The following is a 23,065-nucleotide window of genomic DNA, read 5'->3' as shown; positions in this document are numbered from 1 at the left end:
TCATCAGGCCCGAGTGTATCACCTTGGGAAATTTCGACCCTATTTTAGAAGAAAAAGGATGGAACCTTCCAGTTATGCATCACCTATAGAGGTCTAAATCAACTCACTGTGAAGAATAAGTATCCTACCCGTTCTAGGAGATTGATGAAAATCAAAGACTGACATGAAGTTAGTTGATTAGGAAATTAGAGTAAAAAAGGAGTGATATTCCAAAGACGACATTTGATCCAAGTAGGGACTATCATGCTATTGCGATAGCCTTCAACAAGCTCATGCAGGATATATTCAGGAAGAAGCTAGACAATCATGCCTTGATGTTCTGTGTGATGATATTCTAATCTACTTTAAGGATGGGAAAGAGCACTAAAACCAAGTTACAAAAGTTTTAGAAATCCTAAGGGAGCACGAGAAAGAATGTGTACCTTCTTTATAGACAATATAGTGAATATATATATGGGATTCATTGTCTCCAAAGATGGAGTCTCTGTAGACCTAGCCAAAAAACAAGATATAGGGAAATGGCCTAAATCGTCCAACATCAAGGCAACTCAAGGATCTCTTGGTAACATAGAGTGGTACCATGTCTCTATTTCGGACTATTCACAGATAGCCACACCTTTAACCAAGCTATGTGAAAAGAATGCAGATCTAGTTTGGGAATAAGGAGTTTCAACAAAATCAAGAGTGGCTCTCATAACTGCACCCATCCTTCAACTATTAGCAAACTCCTCTCACAAAAGGGAAACTAGTTGGAAACCAATAGCTTACACTTCTAGGGAACTCAAGAATTATGAGATAAATTATGCTACTCACGACCTAGAACTTTGGTTGTAATTCATGCCCTTATGCTATAGCGACACTATCCTACTAAGTAAGAAGTTCATGCATACTATAGACCATAAGAGCTTCAAGTGGATTTTATCCAGCCAAATCTAACATAATGTAAGGGTGCCGGATAGAGGTATTATCATAGTTGATTTTGAAATCAAATACAGACAGGGCAAAGATAATGTAGTTGCAGATGCATTGAGTAAGAAGTCCTTTTATGGTTGCAATCTATATGCCAAGTAACCCTTTGGTTATGGAAATGAACCACAAAATCAGCCTTAGACGAGTATTTGAGCATATTTTACAACTCAGGGCCCAAACAATCCATTGAGAGAAAGGTAAGAGAATCAATTCACTTTGAGAAAGAGAACAGGCACAAAAAAGCCACAAGGATAGATGCTTATTCTATCAGTTTAGTATGTGCATGCGAAACGTTAAAATGAGTTAAGAGATCGAATCATGAAGCTTATGATGCATTATCAGCCATACCTCCAAGATAATTGATGCTACAAAGGGGTTCAGTTTGAGCGTGATTGAAGAAGGATGTACTCAGGTATGTCATTAGTAGGAAACATTTAGTTTGGTGTGGAAAGAATTCCCAACAAAAGATACCGATTGGGAACATGAGCCTAAGTTGTATTTAGATTATCCCTACCTATTTTCGAGATGAGCGCATCTCGATTTCTAAGGGGGGAAGGATGTAAAATCCCATTATTTCAAATTTCATTAAAAAAAAGGAGAGAATGACTAGCGCTGTCGACCACCCTTGATGCTAATCCCCAAATGATGACATGGCTGGAGCCCCCTCGTTGTTTTCTTCCTTACTAGTGTTGTTCTGGCTTGTCTTGTCCTCCCCACCCACCATCCACGCTTGCATGCTATCCGATTGTGTCGTTTTTCCTCTATTATCGGTGCTGACTTCCTTCTTCTCATGCGCATGATCGTGTCTTGTCCTCTACCGTTGGTGCTTCCTTGATCCTTCTCATGCACACCGTTTCATCCCCCCTCTTGTACTTATAAAGACACTGCCCCCCCCTCCTTTGGACTCATAATAGTAGCATTAACCCTTGCTCTCTCACTAGCCTCATTCCTCTCCCTTGCCACAGCCAACCCCCTCTCCACTCTCTCAGCTTTACGTCAACCCCCTGATAGTTTTGCCCTCTTGCGAACCCTTCTCCTCTCGTCTCAAAGATGGCCCTCTCGCTTTTAATTTGTGACTCCCTTGCACCCCCCCCTCTCAGCTTGTCTCCTCGCCAGCCACCCCCTCAACCACTCGTGCCTTATCATCAAGGCTATATTTCCATCATCATGACCACTACCTCTTGTCTTACACACCCGACAACCTCTTTAGATTGGTTCAAGTGATTCCATCTTTGACGTACATCTCCGGCCATCTCTTCTACCCTCTGTTTCATGCCATGATGCCACCTCATGGGTGAGCCATCTTCTTGCCTCAATCACCTTCCTAGACCCATGGCTTCCATTGGTCAACATCGTGTCCATCCACATGCTCCCATGCCTTAGCCCACGAGACCGCCTCACCACCTCTGGGCCTCTTGTCGGATCACACGCTTCTTTGGCAGTAATTTATCTCATGAGCTTTACCTTTCGTTCAATCGCCACCTCTCATCTTATCACAACTATCACTTCCTAACCTCATGCCAACCACCCTTCTCCAGGCAATGTAGAAAGACTAGCCCCAAAAGAAACGGAGAAGACATAATTATGTTCCAAACTCAAGGTCGACGGTGGGTGGCAGCAGTGAACCATGCGTATAGTGAGACGAGACCAGCTGGTTCTCAATAATGCAATACGGGTTTGTAAAGGATAAGGTATGAGATAGGGTGATGTGAAAGAGATGAGATAAAATATGCACTACTCCTAGGCAACATATAATGTGAATGTAGATTATCAATTACTACTTGGATTTAGGTTAGCCATCTTCATTCTCTCTTCGTTTCTATTTGGAACTGTAAGTAAGTTGATCTTAACTGAAAATATTTTACTTCACTACTTGGGATCATAGTTTAAACTGGTTTGTTGATGAGGACTTGAGCTGATTGATGAGGAGTTGAGATCATTGATATAAAATGCTTAAAAAAATATTTTTACTCTCGTTAATTGTCTTGGGTTATGACCAAATTTAAAATAATGATACAAAATTGGTCTATCCTTCACAAGATAGGATATGAGCTCCCAAGACCTAGCTAGGATTTGGTTTGGTAATGCAATGTTTACAACTATGTCTCGACTTGATTTGAGTACTAGGATAAGATATTAATTATTATCCATTGATTAAAAATTAAGATTGTTTATTATAGAAAGGTGATTGCTCTCTTTATAGAAGGTGATTGCGTTATGTGGAATTCTTTACATTGGCGTCATAAAGATGTTGACAAAACATGGACTCAAAATGTGAATGATGAATTTGTGAACTAGGAAAATTCACCCTAGGGTAACCATTCTGACTAGATTGGTTTGGAGAACCCATTCCGATGTGATTTAGTGAATTTTCAGGGCAACTGGGTACTCCCCACCTAGGGTGACCGAATTTGGAAATACTTAGATATCGAGAAAACCGCCTTCATTGGGTAACCCACCACGGGGCGGGGCGGGGCGAGGGTTCTTTCTAGTAGTTACAAGCCTGAGCTAGAAAGGTCTTCCATAGCAAGAAGAGGGTGAAGGAGACACTTCTCTTTCTACTATTCGAGTGATTTTTTCCCACGACAGTCGTAAGCTCTAGATTGTTTTGTGACTCGGCCGAGGGATTGGAGATGGATGTAACTCGAGACGCTGAGCATTTGAAATTATGGTTGTTGTGATGAATTTCTGACTCTGTGTGGAATGACTGGAGGGATAAAGGAAACTATGCACAAGAATAAATAAATAAATCATGTTATAGTTTGCATCAATGATAACAATGTGCCTAGTAATTCAGGAAAACCTCATAGATGAACGGTTTTAGTAACTGAGAAATGGGTGGTCGGGTGCACCTGATGAGTTGGGTGTTTTCTCACGAGAGACTAGAGACCGAAAAGATATCCTTGACATATTCGGTAGGACCCCCAACCTTGTGGATATTGCTTATGAATCGGATCGTCCAGGAGAGGCACCGATGAGATAGCTCTCACAATGGGTTGGGATTGATCTTACCGAGTGAGGTGCTGCCTCTTTACTCGTGGTGACGAGATGGGGTGGTATCTTATAGGTAGGTAGTATATCGAAGCCAAGTTTGTAGTATTAAGGACTCTTAAACTTATAGTTTTGAACTAACGAGTACGACCTTGTACTAGCATCAATGATCGTATTATCGATGTAGTCTAAAGGAACCTTCGACCATTTGGTAGTTAGACTAATTGTTGAACAAAAGACCTAGGATACTCATTAATTCAAGTAGGATTAGAACCCTAGATGCTGAAATATACATGCTTTGAGTTTTAGATTTTTTTTGAAATACCTTATATTTTTCAAGTCCACATAGTGGATGAGACCTTAGAGGTAATTAAAAAAACCAATGCAAGACTGCTTTTCACGTGATTCCGTTAGAGGTCTATAATGGTAATCTTGACATGAATTGGTTAGAAACAAATAATGCTCCACAATTGTGAGACTAGAAAAGTCTCAAGAAGCACTATACTCTCAGGGAGACTATGCACAAGACTCAGGGAGACTTGGCAAGTCTCAATTAATAAAAACAGGCAAATTGTAAAAGGGCTCTAGGAAAAATCAAAGGGTGTTCATAGCTAAACTCATTGAAGTCAATGATGATATTAAAAGAGGGACCGAGACTGACAATAGGAGATAGAGAATCTCTTTATGGAATAGCTTCTACTCAAATGCCATTCACATAGGGAAATTGACTACGAGATAGGGTTTATTCAAGGAACACAACTATTGGCTAATGGGCATAAAAAATATTAGTGCCTGAGTGCAAAGAACTTGAAGAAACAAATTTGACAAATAATGAGGCAAGGATTCATCAGGCCCGAGTGTATCACCTTGGGAAATTTTGACCCTATTTTAGAAGAAAAGGATGGAACCTTCTAGTTATGCATCACCTATAGAGGTCTAAATCAACTCACTCTGTGAAAAAGAAGTATCCTACCCGTTCTAGGAGATTGATGAAAATCAAAGACTGACATGAAGTCAGTTGATTAGGAAATTAGAGTAAAAAAAGAGTGATATTCCAAAGATGACCTTTGATCCAAGTAGGGACTATCATGCTATTGCGTTGACTAATAGCCTTCAACAAGCTCATGCAAGATATATTCAGGAAGAAGCTAGACAATCATTCCTTGATGTTCTGTGTGATGATATTCTAATTTACTTTAAGCATGGGAAAGAGCACTAAAACCAAGTTACAAAAGTTTTGGAAATCCTAAGGGAGCACGAGAAAGAATGTGTACCTTCTTTATAGACAATATAGTGAATATATATATGGGATTCATTGTCTCCAAAGATGGAGTCTCTGTAGACCTAGCCAAAAAACAAGATATAGGGAAATGGCCTAAATCGTCCAACATCAAGGCAACTCAAGGATCTCTTGGTAACATAGAGTGGTACCATATCTCTATTTCGGACTATTCACAGATAGCCACACCTTTAACCAAGCTATGTGAAAATAATGCAGAAGTAGTTTGGGAATAAGGAGTTTCAACAAAATCAAGAGTGCTCTCATAACTGCACCCATCCCTCAACTATTAGTAAACTCCTCTCACAAAAAGGGAAACTAGTTGGAAAACCAATTGCTTACACTTCAAGGGAACTCAAGGATTATGAGATAAATTATGCTACTCACGACCTAGAACTTTGGTTGTAATTCATGCCCTTATGCTATAGCAACACTATCCTACTAAGTAAGAAGTTCATGCATACTATATCAGCCTTGGACGAGTATTTGAGCATATTTTACAACTCAGGGCCCAAAAAATCCATTGAGAGAAAGAGAAGAGAATCAACTCACTTTGAGAAAGAGAAGAGGCACAAAAAAGCCACAAGGATAGATGCTTATTATATCAGTTAAGAATGTGCATGCCAAACGTTAAAATGAGTTAAGAGATCGAATCATGAAACTTATGATGTACCATCATCCATACCTCCAAGATATTTCATGATGCTAAATGTTCTACAAAGGAGTTTATTTTGAGCGTGATTGAAGAAGGATGTACTCAGGTATATTATCCAATGCCTAGGTTGTGGGAGGAACAAGGCTAAAGGAGTAAACATGCCAAGCAACCTGATGAGAAAATTATTATGCCATCCCAAAGCACTTTGGAGATTCAACGAGACAAAATCCTTAGTTGTAGAGAAATTGCTCTTAGAAAGAGTCATTAGGAAACATTTAGTTTGGTGTTATAGGTAGGTAGTATATCAAAGCCAAGTTTGTAGTATTAAGGACTCTTAAACTTATAGTTTTGAACTAACGAGTACGACCTTGTACTAGCATCAGTGACCGTATTATCGATGTAGTCTAAAGGAACTTTCGACCATTGGGTAGTTAGACTAATTAATGAACAAAAGACCTAGGATACTCATTAATTCAAGTAGGATCAGAACCCTAGATGCTGAAATATACATGCTTTGAGTTTTAGATTTTTTTTTGAAATACCTTATATTTTTCAAGTCCACATAGTGGATGAGACCTTAGAGGTAATTAAAAAAACCAACCCAAGACTGCTTTTCACGTGATGCCGTTAGAGGTCTATAATGGTAATCTTGACATGAATTGGTTAGAAACAAATAATGCTAACCACAATTGTGAGACTGGAAAAGTCTCAAGAAGTACTATACTCTCAGGGAGACTATGCACAAGACTCATGGAGACTTGGCAAGTCTCAATTAATAAAGATAGGCAAATTGTAAAAGGGCCCTATAAAAAATCAAAGGGTGTTTATAGCTAAACTCATTGAAGTCAATGATGATATTAAAAGAGGGACCGAGACTGACAATAGGAGATAGAGAATCTCTTTATGGAATAGCTTCTACTCAAATGCCATTCACATAGGGAAATTGATTACGAGATAGGGTTTATTCAAGGAACACAACTATTGGCTAATGGGCATAAAAAATATTAGTGCCTGAGTGCAAAGAACTTGAAGAAACAAATTTGACAAATAATGAGGCAAGGATTCATCAGGCCCGAGTGTATCACCTTGGGAAATTTCGACCCTATTTTAGAAGAAAAGGATGGAACCTTCTAGTTATGCATCACCTATAGAGGTCTAAATCAACTCACTCTGTGAAAAAGAAGTATCCTACCCGTTCTAGGAGATTGATGAAAATCAAAGACTGACATGAAGTCAATTGATTAGGAAATTAGAGTAAAAAAAGAGTGATATTCCAAAGATGACCTTTGATCCAAGTAGGGACTATCATGCTATTGCGTTGACTTATAGCCCTTAACAAGCTCATGCAAGATATATTCAGGAAGAAGCTAGACAATCATTCCTTGATGTTCTGTGTGATGATATTCTAATTTACTTTAAGAATGGGAAAGAGCACTAAAACCAAGTTACAAAAGTTTTGGAAATCATAAGGGAGCACGAGAAAGAATGTGTACCTTCTTTATAGACAATATAGTGAATATATATATGGGATTCATTGTCTCCAAAGATGGAGTCTCTGTAGACCTAGCCAAAAAACAAGATATAGGGAAATGGCCTAAATCGTCCAACATCAAGGCAACTCAAGGATCTCTTGGTAACATAGAGTGGTACCATATCTCTCTTTCGGACTATTCACAGATAGCCACACCTTTAACCAAGCTATGTGAAAAGAATGCAGAAGTAGTTTGGGAATAAGGAGTTTCAACAAAATCAAGAGTGCTCTCATAACTGCACCCATCCTTCAACTATTAGTAAACTCCTCTCACAAAAAGGGAAACTAGTTGGAAAACCAATTGCTTACACTTCAAGGGAACTCAAGGATTATGAGATAAATTATGCTACTCACGACCTAGAACTTTGGTTGTAATTCATGCCCTTATGCTATAGCGACACTATCCTACTAAGTAAGAAGTTCATGCATACTATAGACCATAAGAGCTTCAAGTGGATTTTTATCCAGCCAGATCTAACATAATGTAAGGGTGCCAGATAGAGGTCTTTGCTAATGGAAATGAACCACAAAATCAGCCTTGGACGAGTATTTGAGCATATTTTACAACTCAGGGCCCAAAAAATCCATTGAGAGAAAGAGAAGAGAATCAACTCACTTTGAGAAAGAGAAGAGGCACAAAAAAGCCACAAGGATAGATGCTTATTATATCAGTTAAGAATGTGCATGCCAAACGTTAAAATGAGTTAAGAGATCGAATCATGAAACTTATGATGTACCATCATCCATACCTCCAAGATATTTCATGATGCTAAATGTTCTACAAAGGAGTTTATTTTGAGCGTGATTGAAGAAGGATGTACTCAGGTATATTATCCAATGCCTAGGTTGTGGGAGGAACAAGGCTAAAGGAGTAAACATGCCAAGCAACCTAATGAGAAAATTATTATGCCATCCCAAAGCACTTTGGAGATTCAACGAGACAAAATCCTTAGTTGTAGAGAAATTGCTCTTAGAAAGAGTCATTAGGAAACATTTAGTTTGGTGTTATAGGTAGGTAGTATATCAAAGCCAAGTTTGTAGTATTAAGGACTCTTAAACTTATAGTTTTGAACTAACGAGTACGACCTTGTACTAGCATCAGTGACCGTATTATCGATGTAGTCTAAAGGAACTTTCGACCATTGGGTAGTTAGACTAATTAATGAACAAAAGACCTAGGATACTCATTAATTCAAGTAGGATTAGAACCCTAGATGCTGTAATATGCATGCTTTGAGTTTTCGATTTTTTTTTGAAATACCTTATATTTTTCAAGTCCACATAGTGGATGAGAACTTAGAGGTAATTAAAAAAACCAACCCAAGACTGCTTTTCACGTGATGCCGTTAGAGGTCTATAATGGTAATTTTGACATGAATTGGTTAGAAACAAATAATGCTAACCACAATTGTGAGACTGGAAAAAACTCAAGAAGTACTACACTCTCAGGGAGACTATGCACAAGACTCAGGGAGACTTGGCAAGTCTCAATTAATAAAAACAGGCAAATTGTAAAAGGGTCCTATAAAAAATCAAAGGGTGTTCATAGCTAAACTCATTGAAGTCAATGATGATATTAAAAGAGGGACCGAGACTGACAATAGGAGATAGAGAATCTCTTCATGGAATAGCTTCTACTCAAATGCCATTCACATAGGTAAATTGACTATGAGATAGGGTTTATTAAAGGAACACAACTATTGGCTAATGGGCATGAAAAATATTAATGCCTGAGTGCAAAGAACTTGAAGAAACAAATAATGAGACAAGGATTCATCAGGCCCGAGTGTATCACCTTGGGAAATTTTGACCCTATTTTAGAAGAAAAAGGATGGAACCTTCCAGTTATGCATCACCTATAGAGGTCTAAATCAACTCACTGTGAAAAATAAGTATCCTACCCGTTCTAGGAGATTGATGAAAATCAAAGACTGACATGAAGTTAGTTTATTAGGAAATTAGAGTAAAAAAGAGTGATATTCCAAAGACGACATTTGATCCAAGTAGGGACTATATCATGCTATTGCGATAGCCTTCAACAAGCTCATGCAGGATATATTCAGGAAGAAGCTAGACAATCATGCCTTGATGTTCTGTGTGATGATATTCTAATCTTCTTTAAGGATGGGAAAGAGCACTAAAACCAAGTTACAAAAGTTTTAGAAATCCTAAGGGAGCACCAGAAAGAATGTGTACCTTCTTTATAGACAATATAGTGAATATATATATGGGATTCATTGTCTCCAAAGATGGAGTATCTCTAGACCTAGCCAAAAAACAAGATATAGGGAAATGGCCTAAATCGTCCAACATCAAGGCAACTCAAGGATCTCTTGGTAACATAGAGTGGTACCATATCTCTATTTCGGACTATTCACAGATAGCCACACCTTTAACCAAGTTATATGAAAAGAATGCAGAAGTAGTTTGGGAATAAGGAGTTTCAACAAAATCAAGAGTGGCTCTCATAACTGCACCCATCCTTCAACTATTAGCAAACTCCTCTCACAAAAGGGAAACTAGTTGGAAACCAATAGCTTACACTTCTAGGGAACTCAAGAATTATGAGATAAATTATGCTACTCACGACCTAGAACTTTGGTTGTAATTCATGCCCTTATGCTATAGCGACACTATCCTACTAAGTAAGAAGTTCATGCATACTATAGACCATAAGAGCTTCAAGTGGATTTTTATCCAGCCAGATAGAACATAATGTAAGGGTTCCGGATAGAGGTCTTATCATTTTGATCTGTAGACCTAGCCAAAAAACAAGATATAGGGAAATGGCCTAAATCGTCCAACATCAAGGCAACTCAAGGATCTCTTGGTAACATAGAGTGGTACCATATCTCTATTTCGGACTATTCACAGATAGCCACACCTTTAACCAAGCTATGTGAAAAGAATGCAGAAGTAGTTTGGGAATAAGGAGTTTCAACAAAATCAAGAGTGCTCTCATAACTGCACCCATCCTTCAACTATTAGTAAACTCCTCTCACAAAAAGGGAAACTAGTTGGAAAACCAATTGCTTACACTTCAAGGGAACTCAAGGATTATGAGATAAATTATGCTACTCACGACCTAGAACTTTGGTTGTAATTCATGCCCTTATGCTATAGCGACATTATCCTACTAAGTAAGAAGTTCATGCATACTATAGACCATAAGAGCTTCAAGTGGATTTTTATCGAGCCAGATCTAACATAATGTAAGGGTGTCGGATAGAGGTCTTTGCTAATGGAAATGAACCACAAAATCAGCCTTGGACGAGTATTTGAGCATATTTTACAACTCAGGGTCCAAAAAATCCATTGAGAGAAAGAGAAGAGAATCAACTCACTTTGAGAAAGAGAAGAGGCACAAAAAAGCCACAAGGATAGATGCTTATTATATCAGTTAAGAATGTGCATGCCAAACGTTAAAATGAGTTAAGAGATCGAATCATGAAGCTTATGATGTACCATCATCCATACCTCCAAGATATTTCATGATGCTAAATGTTCTACAAAGGAGTTTATTTTGAGCGTGATTGAAGAAGGATGTACTCAGGTATATTATCCAATGCCTAGGTTGTGGGAGGAACAAGGCTAAAGGAGTAAACATGCCAAGCAATCTGATGAGAAAATTATGATGCCATCCCAAAGCACTTTGGAGATTCAACGAGACAAAATCCTTAGTTGTAAAATTGTAAAAGGGCCCTATAAAAAATCAAAGGGTGTTCATAGCTAAACTCATTGAAGTCAATGATGATATTAAAAGAGGGACCGAGACTGACAATAGGAGATAGAGAATCTCTTCATGGAATAGCTTCTACTCAAATGCCATTCACATAGGGAAATTGACTATGAGATAGGGTTTATTAAAGGAACACAACTATTAGCTAATGGGCATGAAAAATATTAGTGCCTGAGTGCAAAGAACTTGAAGAAACAAATAATGAGGCAAGGATTCATCAGGCCCGAGTGTATCACCTTGGGAAATTTCGACCCTATTTTAGAAGAAAAAGGATGGAACCTTCTAGTTATGCATCACCTATAGAGGTCTAAATCAACTCACTGTGAAAAATAAGTATCCTACCCGTTCTAGGAGATTGATGAAAATCAAAGACTGACATGAAGTTAGTTTATTAGGAAATTAGAGTAAAAAAGGAGTGATATTCCAAAGACGACATTTGATCCAAGTAGGGACTATCATGCTATTGCGATAGCCTTCAACAAGCTCATGCAGGATATATTCAGGAAGAAGCTAGACAATCATGCCTTGATGTTCTGTGTGATGATATTCTAATCTACTTTAAGGATGGGAAAGAGCACTAAAACCAAGTTACAAAAGTTTTAGAAATCCTAAGGGAGCACCAGAAAGAATGTGTACCTTCTTTATAGACAATATAGTGAATATATATATGTGATTCATTGTCTCCAAAGATGGAGTATCTCTAGACCTAGCCAAAAAACAAGATATAGGGAAATGGCCTAAATCGTCCAACATCAAGGCAACTCAAGGATCTCTTGGTAACATAGAGTGGTACCATATCTCTATTTCGGACTATTCACAGATAGCCACACCTTTAACCAAGCTATGTGAAAAGAATGCAGAAGTAGTTTGGGAATAAGGAGTTTCAACAAAATCAAGAGTGGCTCTCATAACTGCACACCCATCCTTCAACTATTAGCAAACTCCTCTCACAAAAGGGAAACTAGTTGGAAAGCAATAGCTTACACTTCTAGGGAACTCAAGAATTATGAGATAAATTATGCTACTCACGACCTAGAACTTTGGTTGTAATTCATGTCCTTATGCTATAGCGACACTATCCTACTAAGTAAGAAGTTCATGCATACTATAGACCATAAGAGCTTCAAGTGGATTTTTATCCAGCCAGATCTAACATAATGTAAGGGTGCCGGATAGAGGTCTTATCATAGTTGATTTTGAAATCAAATACAGACAGGGCAAAGATAATGTAGTTGCAGATGCATTGAGTAAGAAGTCCTTTTATGGTTGCAATCTATATGCCAAGTAACCCCTTGGTTATGGAAATGAACCACAAAATCAGCCTTAGACGAGTATTTGAGCATATTTTACAACTCAGGGCCCAAACAATCCATTGAGAGAAAGGTAAGAGAATCAATTCACTTTGAGAAAGAGAAGAGGCACAAAAAAGCCACAAGGATAGATGCTTAATCTATCAGTTTAGTATGTGCATGTGAAACGTTAAAATGAGTTAAGAGATCGAATCATGAAGCTTATGATGCATTATCAGCCATACCTCCAAGATAATTGATGCTACAAAGGGGTTCAGTTTGAGCGTGATTGAAGAAGGATGTACTCAGGTATGTCATTAGTAGGAAACATTTAGTTTGGTGTGGAAAGAATTCCCAACAAAAGATACCAATTGGGAACATGAGTCTAAGTTGTATTTAGATTATCCCTACCTATTTTCGAGATGAGCGCATCTCGATTTCTAAGGGGGGAAGGATGTAAAATCCTATTATTTCAAATTTCATTAAAAAAAAGGAGAGAATGACTAGCGCTGTCGACCACCCTTGATGCTAATCCCCAAATGATGACATGGCTGGAGCCCACTCGTTGTTTTCTTCCTTACTAGTGTTGTTCTGGCTTGTCTTGTCCTCCCCACCCACCATCCACGCTTGCATGCTATCCGATTGTGTCGTTTTTCCTCTATTATCGGTGCTGACTTCCTTCTTCTCATGCGCACGATCGTGTCTTTTCCTCTACCGTTGGTGCTTCCTTGATCCTTCTCATGTGCACCATTTCATCCCCCCTCTTCTACTTATAAAGACACTGCCCCCCTCCTTTGGACTCATAATAGTAGCATTAACCCTTGCTCTCTCACTAGCCTCGTTCCTCTCCCTTGCCACAGCCAACCCCCTCTCCACTCTCTCAGCTTTACGTCAACCCCCTGATAGTTTTGCCCTCTTGCGAACCCTTCTCCTCTCGTCTCAAAGATGGCCCTCTCGCTTTTAATTTGTGACTCCCTTGCACCCCCCCATCTCAGCTTGTCTCCTCGCCAGCCACCCCCTCAACCACTCGTGCCTTATCATCAAGGCTATATTTCCATCATCGTGACCACTACCTCTTGTCTTACACACCCGACAACCTCTTCAGATTGGTTCAAGTGATTCCATCTTTGTCGTACATCTCCGGCCATCTCTTCTACCCTCTGTTTCATGCCATGATGTCACCTCATGGGTGAGCCATCTTCTTGCCTCAATCACCTTCCTAGACCCATGGCTTCCATTGGTCAACATCGTGTCCATCCACATGCTCCCATGCCTTAGCCCACGAGACCGCCTCACCACCTCTTGGCCTCTTGTCGGATCACACGCTTCTTTGGCAGTAATTTATCTCATGAGCTTTACCTTTCGTTCAATCGCCACCTCTCATCTTATCACAACTATCACTTCCTAACCTCATGCCAACCACCCTTCTCCAGGCAATGTAGAAAGAGTAGCCCCAAAACAAACGGAGAAGACATAATTATGTTCCAAACTCAAGGTCGACGGTGGGTGGCAGCAGTGAACCATGCGTATAGTGAGACGAGACCAGCTGGTTCTCAATAATGCAATACGGGTTTGTAAAGGATAAGGTATGAGATAGGGTGATGTGAAAGAGATGAGATAAAATATGCACTACTCCCAGGCAACATATAATGTGAATGTAGATTATCAATTACTAGGATTTAGGTTAGCCATCTTCATTCTCTCTTCGTTTCTATTTGGAACTGTAAGTAAGTTGATCTTAACTCAAAATATTTTACTTCACTACCTGGGATCATAGTTTAAACTGGTTTGTTAATGAGGACTTGAGCTGATTGATGAGGAGTTGAGATCATTGATAAAATGCTTAAAAAAATATTTTTACTCTCGTTAATTGTCTTGGGTTATGACCAAATTTAAAATAATGATACAAAATTGGTCTATCCTTCACAAGATAGGATATGAGCTCCCAAGACCTAGCTAGGATTTGGTTTGGTAATGCAATGTTTACAACTATATCTCGACTTGATTCGAGTACTAGGATAAGATATTAATTATTATCCATTGATTAAAAATTAAGATTGTTTATTATAGAAAGGTGACTGCTCTCTTTATAGAAGGTGACTGCGTTATGTGGAATTCTTTACGTTGGCGTCATAAAGATGTTGACAAAACATGGACTCAAAATGTGAATGATGAATTTGTGAACTAGGAAAATTCACCCTAGGGTAACCATTCTGACTAGATTGGTTTGGGGAACCCATTCCGATGTGATCTAGTGAATTTTCGGGGCAACTGGGTACTCCCCACCCCTAGGGTGACCGAATTTGCAAATACTTAGATATCGAGAAAACCGCCTTCATTGGGTAACCCACCACAGGGCGGGGCGGGGCGAGGGTTCTTTCTAGTAGTTACAAGCCTGAGCTAGAAAGGTCTTCCATAGCAAGAAGAGGGTGAAGGAGACACTTCTCTTTCTACTATTCGAGTGATTTTTCCCCACGACAGTCGTAAGCTCTAGATTGTTTTGTGACTCGGGTAGTGAGCCGAGGGATTGGAGATGGATGTAACTCGGGACGCTGAGCATTTGAAATTATGGTTGTTGTGATGAATTTCTGACTCTGTGTGGAATGACTCGAGGGATAAAGGAAACTATGCACAAGAATAAATAAATAAATCATGTTATAGTTTGCATCAATGATAACAATGTGCCTAGTAATTCAGGAAAACCTCATAGATGAACGGTTTTAGTAACTGAGAAATGGGTGGTCGGGTGCACCTGATGAGTTGGGTGTTTTCTCACAAGAGACTAGAGACCGAAAAGATATCCTTGACATATTCGGTAGGACCCCCAACCTTGTGGATATTGCTTATGAATCGGATCGTCCAGGAGAGGCACCGATGAGATAGCTCTCACAATGGGTTGGGATTGATCTTACCGAGTGAGGTGCTGCCTCTTTACTCGTGGTGACGAGATGGGGTGGTATCTTATAGGTAGGTAGTATATCGAAGCCAAGTTTGTAGTATTAAGGACTCTTAAACTTATAGTTTTGAACTAACGAGTACGACCTTGTACTAGCATCAATGACCGTATTATCGATGTAGTCTAAAGGAACCTTCAACCATTTGGTAGTTAGACTAATTGTTGAACAAAAGACCTAGGATACTCATTAATTCAAGTAGGATTAGAACCCTAGATGCTGAAATATACATGCTTTGAGTTTTAGATTTTTTTTGAAATACCGTATATTTTTCAAGTCCACATAGTGGATGAGACCTTAGAGGTAATTAAAAAAACCAATGCAAGACTGCTTTTCACGTGATTCCGTTAGAGGTCTATAATGGTAATCTTGACATGAATTGGTTAGAAACAAATAATGCTCCACAATTGTGAGACTAGAAAAGTCTCAAGAAGTACTATACTCTCAGGGAGACTATGCACAAGACTCAGGGAGACTTGGCAAGTCTTAATTAATAAAAACAGGCAAATTGTAAAAGGGCTCTAGGAAAAATCAAAGGGTTTTCATAGCTAAACTCATTGAAGTCAATGATGATATTAAAAGAGAGACCGAGACCGACAATAGGAGATAGAGAATCTCTTTATGGAATAGCTTCTACTCAAATGCCATTCACATAGGGAAATTGACTACGAGATATGGTTTATTCAAGGAACACAACTATTGGCTAATGGGCATAAAAAATATTAGTGCCTGAGTGCAAAGAACTTGAAGAAACAAATTTGACAAATAATGAGGCAAGGATTCATCAGGCGCGAGTGTATCACCTTGGGAAATTTTGACCCTATTTTAGAAGAAAAAGGATGGAACCTTCTAGTTATGCATCACCTATAGAGGTCTAAATCAACTCACTCTGTGAAAAATAAGTATCCTACCCGTTCTAGGAGATTGATGAAAATCAAAGACTGACATGAAGTCAGTTGATTAGGAAATTAGAGTAAAAAAAGAGTGACATTCCAAAGATGACATTTGATCCAAGTAGGGACTATCATGCTATTGCGTTGACTAATAGCCTTCAACAAGCTCATGCAAGATATATTCAGGAAGAAGCTAAACAATCATGCCTTGATGAACCTTCTTTATAGACAATATAGTGAATATATATATGGGATTCATTGTCTCCAAAGATGGAGTCTCTCTAGACCTAGCCAAAAAACAAGATATAGGGAAATGGCCTAAATCGTCCAACATCAAGGCAACTCAAGGATCTCTTGGTAACATAGAGTGGTACCATATCTCTATTTCGGACTATTCACAGATAGCCACACCTTTAACCAAGCTATGTGAAAAGAATGCAGAAGTAGTTTGGGAATAAGGAGTTTCAACAAAATCAAGAGTGCTCTCATAACTGCACCCATCCTTCAACTATTAGTAAACTCCTCTCACAAAAAGAGAAACTAGTTGGAAAACCAATTGCTTACACTTCAAGGGAACTCAAGGATTATGAGATAAATTATGCTACTCATGACCTAGAACTTTGGTTGTAATTCATGCCCTTATGCTATAGCGACACTATCCTACTAAGTAAGAAGTTCATGCATACTATAGACCATAAGAGCTTCAAGTGGATTTTTATCCACCCAGATCTAACATAATGTAAGGGTGCTGGATAGAGGTCTTTGCTCATGGACATGAACCACAAAATCAGCCTTGGATGAGTATTTGAGCATATTTTACAACTCAGGGCCCAAAAAATCCATTGAGAGAAAGAGAAGAGAATCAACTCACTTTGAGAAAGAGAAGAGGCACAAAAAAGCCACAAGGATAGATGCTTATTATATCAGTTAAGAATGTGCATGCCAAACGTTAAAATGAGTTAAGAGATCGAATCATGAAGCTTATGATGTACCATCATCCATACCTCCAAGATATTTCATGATGCTAAATGTTCTACAAAGGAGTTTATTTTGAGCGTGATTGAAGAAGGATGTACTCAGGTATATTATCCAATGCCTAGGTTGTGGGAGGAACAAGGCTAAAGGAGTAAACATGCCAAGCAACCTGATGAGAAAATTATTATGCCATCCCAAAGCACTTTGGAGACTCAACGAGACAAAATCCTTAGTTGTAGAGAAATTGCTCTTAGAAAGAGTCATTAGGAAACATTTAGTTTGGTGTTATAGGTAGGTAGTATATCAAAGCCAAGTTTGTAGTATTAAGGACTCTTAAACTTATAGTTTTGAACTAACGAGTACGACCTTGTACTAGCATCAGTGACCTTATTATCGATGTAGTCTAAAGGAACTTTCAACCATTCGGTAGTTAGACTAATTAATGAACAAAAGACCTAGGATACTCATTAATTCAAGTAGGATCAGAACCCTAGATGCTGAAATATACATGCTTTGAGTTTTAGATTTTTTTTTTTGAAATACCTTATATTTTTCAAGTCCAAATAGTGGATGAGACCTTAGAGGTAATTAAAAAAACCAACCCAAGACTGCTTTTCACGTGATGCGGTTAGAGGTCTATAATGGTAATCTTGACATGAATTTGTTAGAAACAAATAATGCTAACCACAATTGTGAGACTCGAAAAGTCTCAAGAAGTACTACACTCTCAGGGAGACTATGCACAAGACTCAGGGAGACTTGGCAAGTCTCAATCAATAAAAACAGGCAAATTGTAAAAGGGTCCTATAAAAAATCAAAGGGTGTTCATAGCTAAACTCATTGAAGTCAATGATGATATTAAAAGAGGGACCGAGACTGACAATAGGAGATAGAGAATCTCTTCATGGAATAGCTTCTACTCAAATGCCATTCACATAGGGAAATTGACTATGAGATAGGGTTTATTAAAGGAACACAACTATTGGCTAATGGGCATGCAAAATATTAGTGCCTGAGTGCAAAGAACTTGAAGAAACAAATAATGAGGCAAGGATTCATCAGGCCCGAGTGTATCACCTTGGGAAATTTTGACTCTATTTTAGAAGAAAAAGGATGGAACCTTCCAGTTATGCATCACCTATAGAGGTCTAAATCAACTCACTGTGAAAAATAAGTATCCTACCCGTTTTCGAAGATTGATGAAAATCAAAGACTGACATGAAGTTAGTTTATTAGGAAATTAGAGTAAAAAAAGAGTGATATTCCAAAGACGACATTTGATCCAAGTAGGGACTATATCATGCTGTTGCGATAGCCTTCAACAAGCTAATGCAGGATATATTCAGGAAGAAGCTAGACAATCATGCCTTGATGTTCTGTGTGATGATATTCTAATCTACTTTAAGGATGGGAAAGAGTACTAAAACCAAGTTACAAAAGTTTTAGAAATCCTAAGGGAGCACCAGAAAGAATGTGTACCTTCTTTATAGACAATATAGTGAATATATATATGGGATTCATTGTCTCCAAAGATGGAGTCTCTCTAGACCTAGCCAAAAAACAAGATATAGGGAAATGGCCTAAATCGTCCAACATCAAGGCAACTCAAGGATCTCTTGGTAACATAGAGTGGTACCATGTCTCTATTTCGGACTATTCACAGATAGCCACACCTTTAACCAAGCTATGTGAAAAGAATGCAGATCTAGTTTGGGAATAAGGAGTTTCAACAAAATCAAGAGTGGCTCTCATAACTGCACCCATCCTTCAACTATTAGCAAACTCCTCTCACAAAAGGGAAACTAGTTGGAAACCAATAGCTTACACTTCTAGGGAACTCAAGAATTATGAGATAAATTATGCTACTCACGACCTAGAACTTTGGTTGTAATTCATGCCCTTATGCTATAGCGACACTATCCTACTAAGTAAGAAGTTCATGCATACTATAGACCATAAGAGCTTCAAGTGGATTTTTATCCAGCCAGATCTAACATAATGTAAGGGTGCCGGATAGAGGTCTTATCATAGTTGATTTTGAAATCAAATACAGACAGGGCAAAGATAATGTAGTTGCATATGCATTGAGTAAGAAGTCCTTTTATGGTTGCAATCTATATGCCAAGTAACCCTTTGGTTATGGAAATGAACCACAAAATCAGCCTTAGACGAGTATTTGAGCATATTTTACAACTCAAGGCCCAAACAATCCATTGAGAGAAAGGTAAGAGAATCAATTCACTTTGAGAAAGAGAAGAGGCACAAAAAAGCCACAAGGATAGATGCTTATTCTATCAGTTAAGTATGTGCATGCGAAACGTTAAAATGAGTTAAGAGATCGAATCATGAAGCTTATGATGCATTATCACCCATACCTCCAAGATAATTGATGCTACAAAGGGGTTCAGTTTGAGCGTGATTGAAGAAGGATGTCCTCAGGTATGTCATTAGTAGGAAACATTTAGTTTGGTGTGGAAAGAATTCCCAACAAAAGATACCAATTGGGAACATGAGCCTAAGTTGTATTTAGATTATCCCTACCTATTTTCGAGATGAGCGCATCTCGATTTCTAAGGGGGGAAGGATGTAAAATCCCATTATTTCAAATTTCATTAAAAAAAAGGAGAGAATGACTAGCGCTGTCGACCACCCTTGATGCTAATCCCCAAATGATGACATGGCTGGAGCCCCCTCGTTGTTTTCTTCCTTACTAGTATTGTTCTGGCTTGTCTTGTCCTCCCCACCCACCATCCACGCTTGCATGCTATCCTACTGTGTCATTTTTCCTCTATTATCGGTGCTGACTTCCTTCTTCTCATGCACACGATCGTGTCTTTTCCTCTACCGTTGGTGCTTCCTTGATCCTTCTCATGCGCACCGTTTCATCCCCCCTCTTGTACTTATAAAGACACTACCCCCCCTCCTTTGGACTCATAATAGTAGCATTAACCCTTGCTCTCTCACTAGCCTCATTACTCTCCCTTGCCACAGCCAACCCCCTCTCCACTCTCTCAGCTTTACGTAAACCCCCTGATAGTTTTGCCCTCTTGCGAACCCTTCTCCTCTCGTCTCAAAGATGGCCCTCTCGCTTTTAATTTGTGACTCCCTTGCACCCCCCCCTCTTAGCTTGTGTTCTCGCCAGCCACCCCCTCAACCACTCGTGCCTTATCATCAAGGCTATATTTCCATCATTGTGACCACTACCTCTTGTCTTACACACCCGACAACCTCTTCAGATTGGTTCAAGTGATTCCATCTTTGTCGTACATCTCCGGCCATCTCTTCTACCCTCTGTTTCATGCCATGATGTCACCTCATGGGTGAGCCATCTTCTTGCCTCAATCACCTTCCTAGACCCATGGCTTCCATTGGTCAACATCGTGTCCATCCACATGCTCCCATGCCTTAGCCCACGAGACCGCCTCACCACCTCTTGGCCTCTTGTCGGATCACACGCTTCTTTGGCAGTAATTTATCTCATGAGCTTTACCTTTCGTTCAATTGCCACCTCTCATCTTATCACAACTATCACTTCCTAACCTCATGCCAACCACCCTTCTCCAGGCAATGTAAAAAGACTAGCCCCAAAACAAACGGAGAAGACATAATTATGTTCCAAACTCAAGGTCGACGGTGGGTGGCAGCAGTGAACCATGCGTATAGTGAGACGAGACCAGCTGGTTCTCAATAATGCAATACGGGTTTGTAAAGGATAAGGTATGAGATAGGGTGATGTGAAAGAGATGAGATAAAATATGCACTACTCCCAGGCAACATATAATGTGAATGTAGATTATCAACTACTACTTGGATTTAGGTTAGCCATCTTCATTCTCTCTTCGTTTCTATTTGGAACTGTAAGTAAGTTGACCTTAACTCAAAATATTTTACTTCACTACTTGGGATCATAGTTTAAACTGGTTTGTTGGTGAGGACTTGAGCTGATTGATGAGGAGTTGAGATCATTGATATAAAATGCTTAAAAAAATATTTTTACTCTCGTTAATTGTCTTGGGTTATGACCAAATTTAAAATAATGATACAAAATTGGTCTATCCTTCACAAGATAGGATATGAGCTCCCAAGACCTAGCTAGGACTCAGGGAGACTTGGCAAGTCTTAATTAATAAAAACAGGCAAATTGTAAAAGGGCTCTAGCAAAAATCAAAGGGTGTTCATAGCTAAACTCATTGAAGTCAATGATGATATTAAAAGAGGGACCGAGACTGACAATAGGAGATAGAGAATCTCTTTATGGAATAGCTTCTACTCAAATGCCATTCACATAGGGAAATTGACTACGAGATAGGGTTTATTCAAGGAACACAACTATTGGCTAATGGGCATAAAAAATATTAGTGCCTGAGTGCAAAGAACTTGAAGAAACAAATTTGACAAATAATGAGGCAAGGATTCATCAGGCGCGAGTGTATCACCTTGGGAAATTTTGACCCTATTTTAGAAGAAAAAGGATGGAACCTTCTAGTTATGCATCACCTATAGAGGTCTAAATCAACTCACTCTGTGAAAAATAAGTATCCTACCCGTTCTAGCAGATTGATGAAAATCAAAGACTGACATGAAGTCAGTTGATTAGGAAATTAGAGTAAAAAAAGAGTGACATTCCAAAGATGACATTTGATCCAAGTAGGGACTATCATGCTATTGCGTTGACTAATAGCCTTCAACAGGCTTATGCAAGATATATTCAGGAAGAAGCTAAACAATCATGCCTTGATGAACCTTCTTTATAGACAATATAGTGAATATATATATGGGATTCATTGTCTCCAAACATGGAGTCTCTCTAGACCTAGCCAAAAAACAAGATATAGGGAAATGGCCTAAATCGTCCAACATCAAGGCAACTCAAGGATCTCTTGGTAACATAGAGTGGTACCATATCTCTATTTCGGACTATTCACAGGTAGCCACACCTTTAACCAAGCTATGTGAAAAGAATGCAGAAGTAGTTTGGGAATAAGGAGTTTCAACAAAATCAAGAGTGCTCTCATAACTGCACCCATCCTTCAACTATTAGTAAACTCCTCTCACAAAAAGGGAAACTAGTTGGAAAACCAATTGCTTACACTTCAAGGGAACTCAAGGATTATGAGATAAATTATGCTACTCACGACCTAGAACTTTGGTTGTAATTCATGCCCTTATGCTATAGCGACACTATCCTACTAAGTAAGAAGTTCATGCATACTATAGACCATAAGAGCTTCAAGTGGATTTTTATCCACCCAGATCTAACATAATGTAAGGGTGCCAGATAGAGGTCTTTGCTAATGGAAATGAACCACAAAATCAGCCTTGGACGAGTATTTGAGCATATTTTACAACTCAGGGCCCAAAAAATCCATTGAGAGAAAGAGAAGAGAATCAACTCACTTTGAGAAAGAGAAGAGGCACAAAAAAGCCACAAGGATAGATGCTTATTATATCAGTTAAGAATGTGCATGCCAAACGTTAAAATGAGTTAAGAGATCGAATCATGAAGCTTATGATGTACCATCATCCATACCTCCAAGATATTTCATGATGCTAAATGTTCTACAAAGGAGTTTATTTTGAGCGTGATTGAAGAAGGATGTACTCAGGTATATTATCCAATGCCTAGGTTGTGGGAGGAACAAGGCTAAAGGAGTAAACATGCCAAGCAACCTGATGAGAAAATTATTATGCCATCCCAAAGCACTTTGGAGATTCAACGAGACAAAATCCTTAGTTGTAGAGAAATTTCTCTTAGAAAGAGTCATTAGAAAACATTTAGTTTGGTGTTAT

Source organism: Cibotium barometz, chromosome 9 (assembly GCF_041138505.1).
Source record: "Cibotium barometz isolate CiBa-2024 chromosome 9, ASM4113850v1, whole genome shotgun sequence".
NCBI lineage: Eukaryota > Viridiplantae > Streptophyta > Polypodiopsida > Cyatheales > Cibotiaceae > Cibotium > Cibotium barometz.
This window is presented reverse-complemented; position numbering follows the sequence as displayed.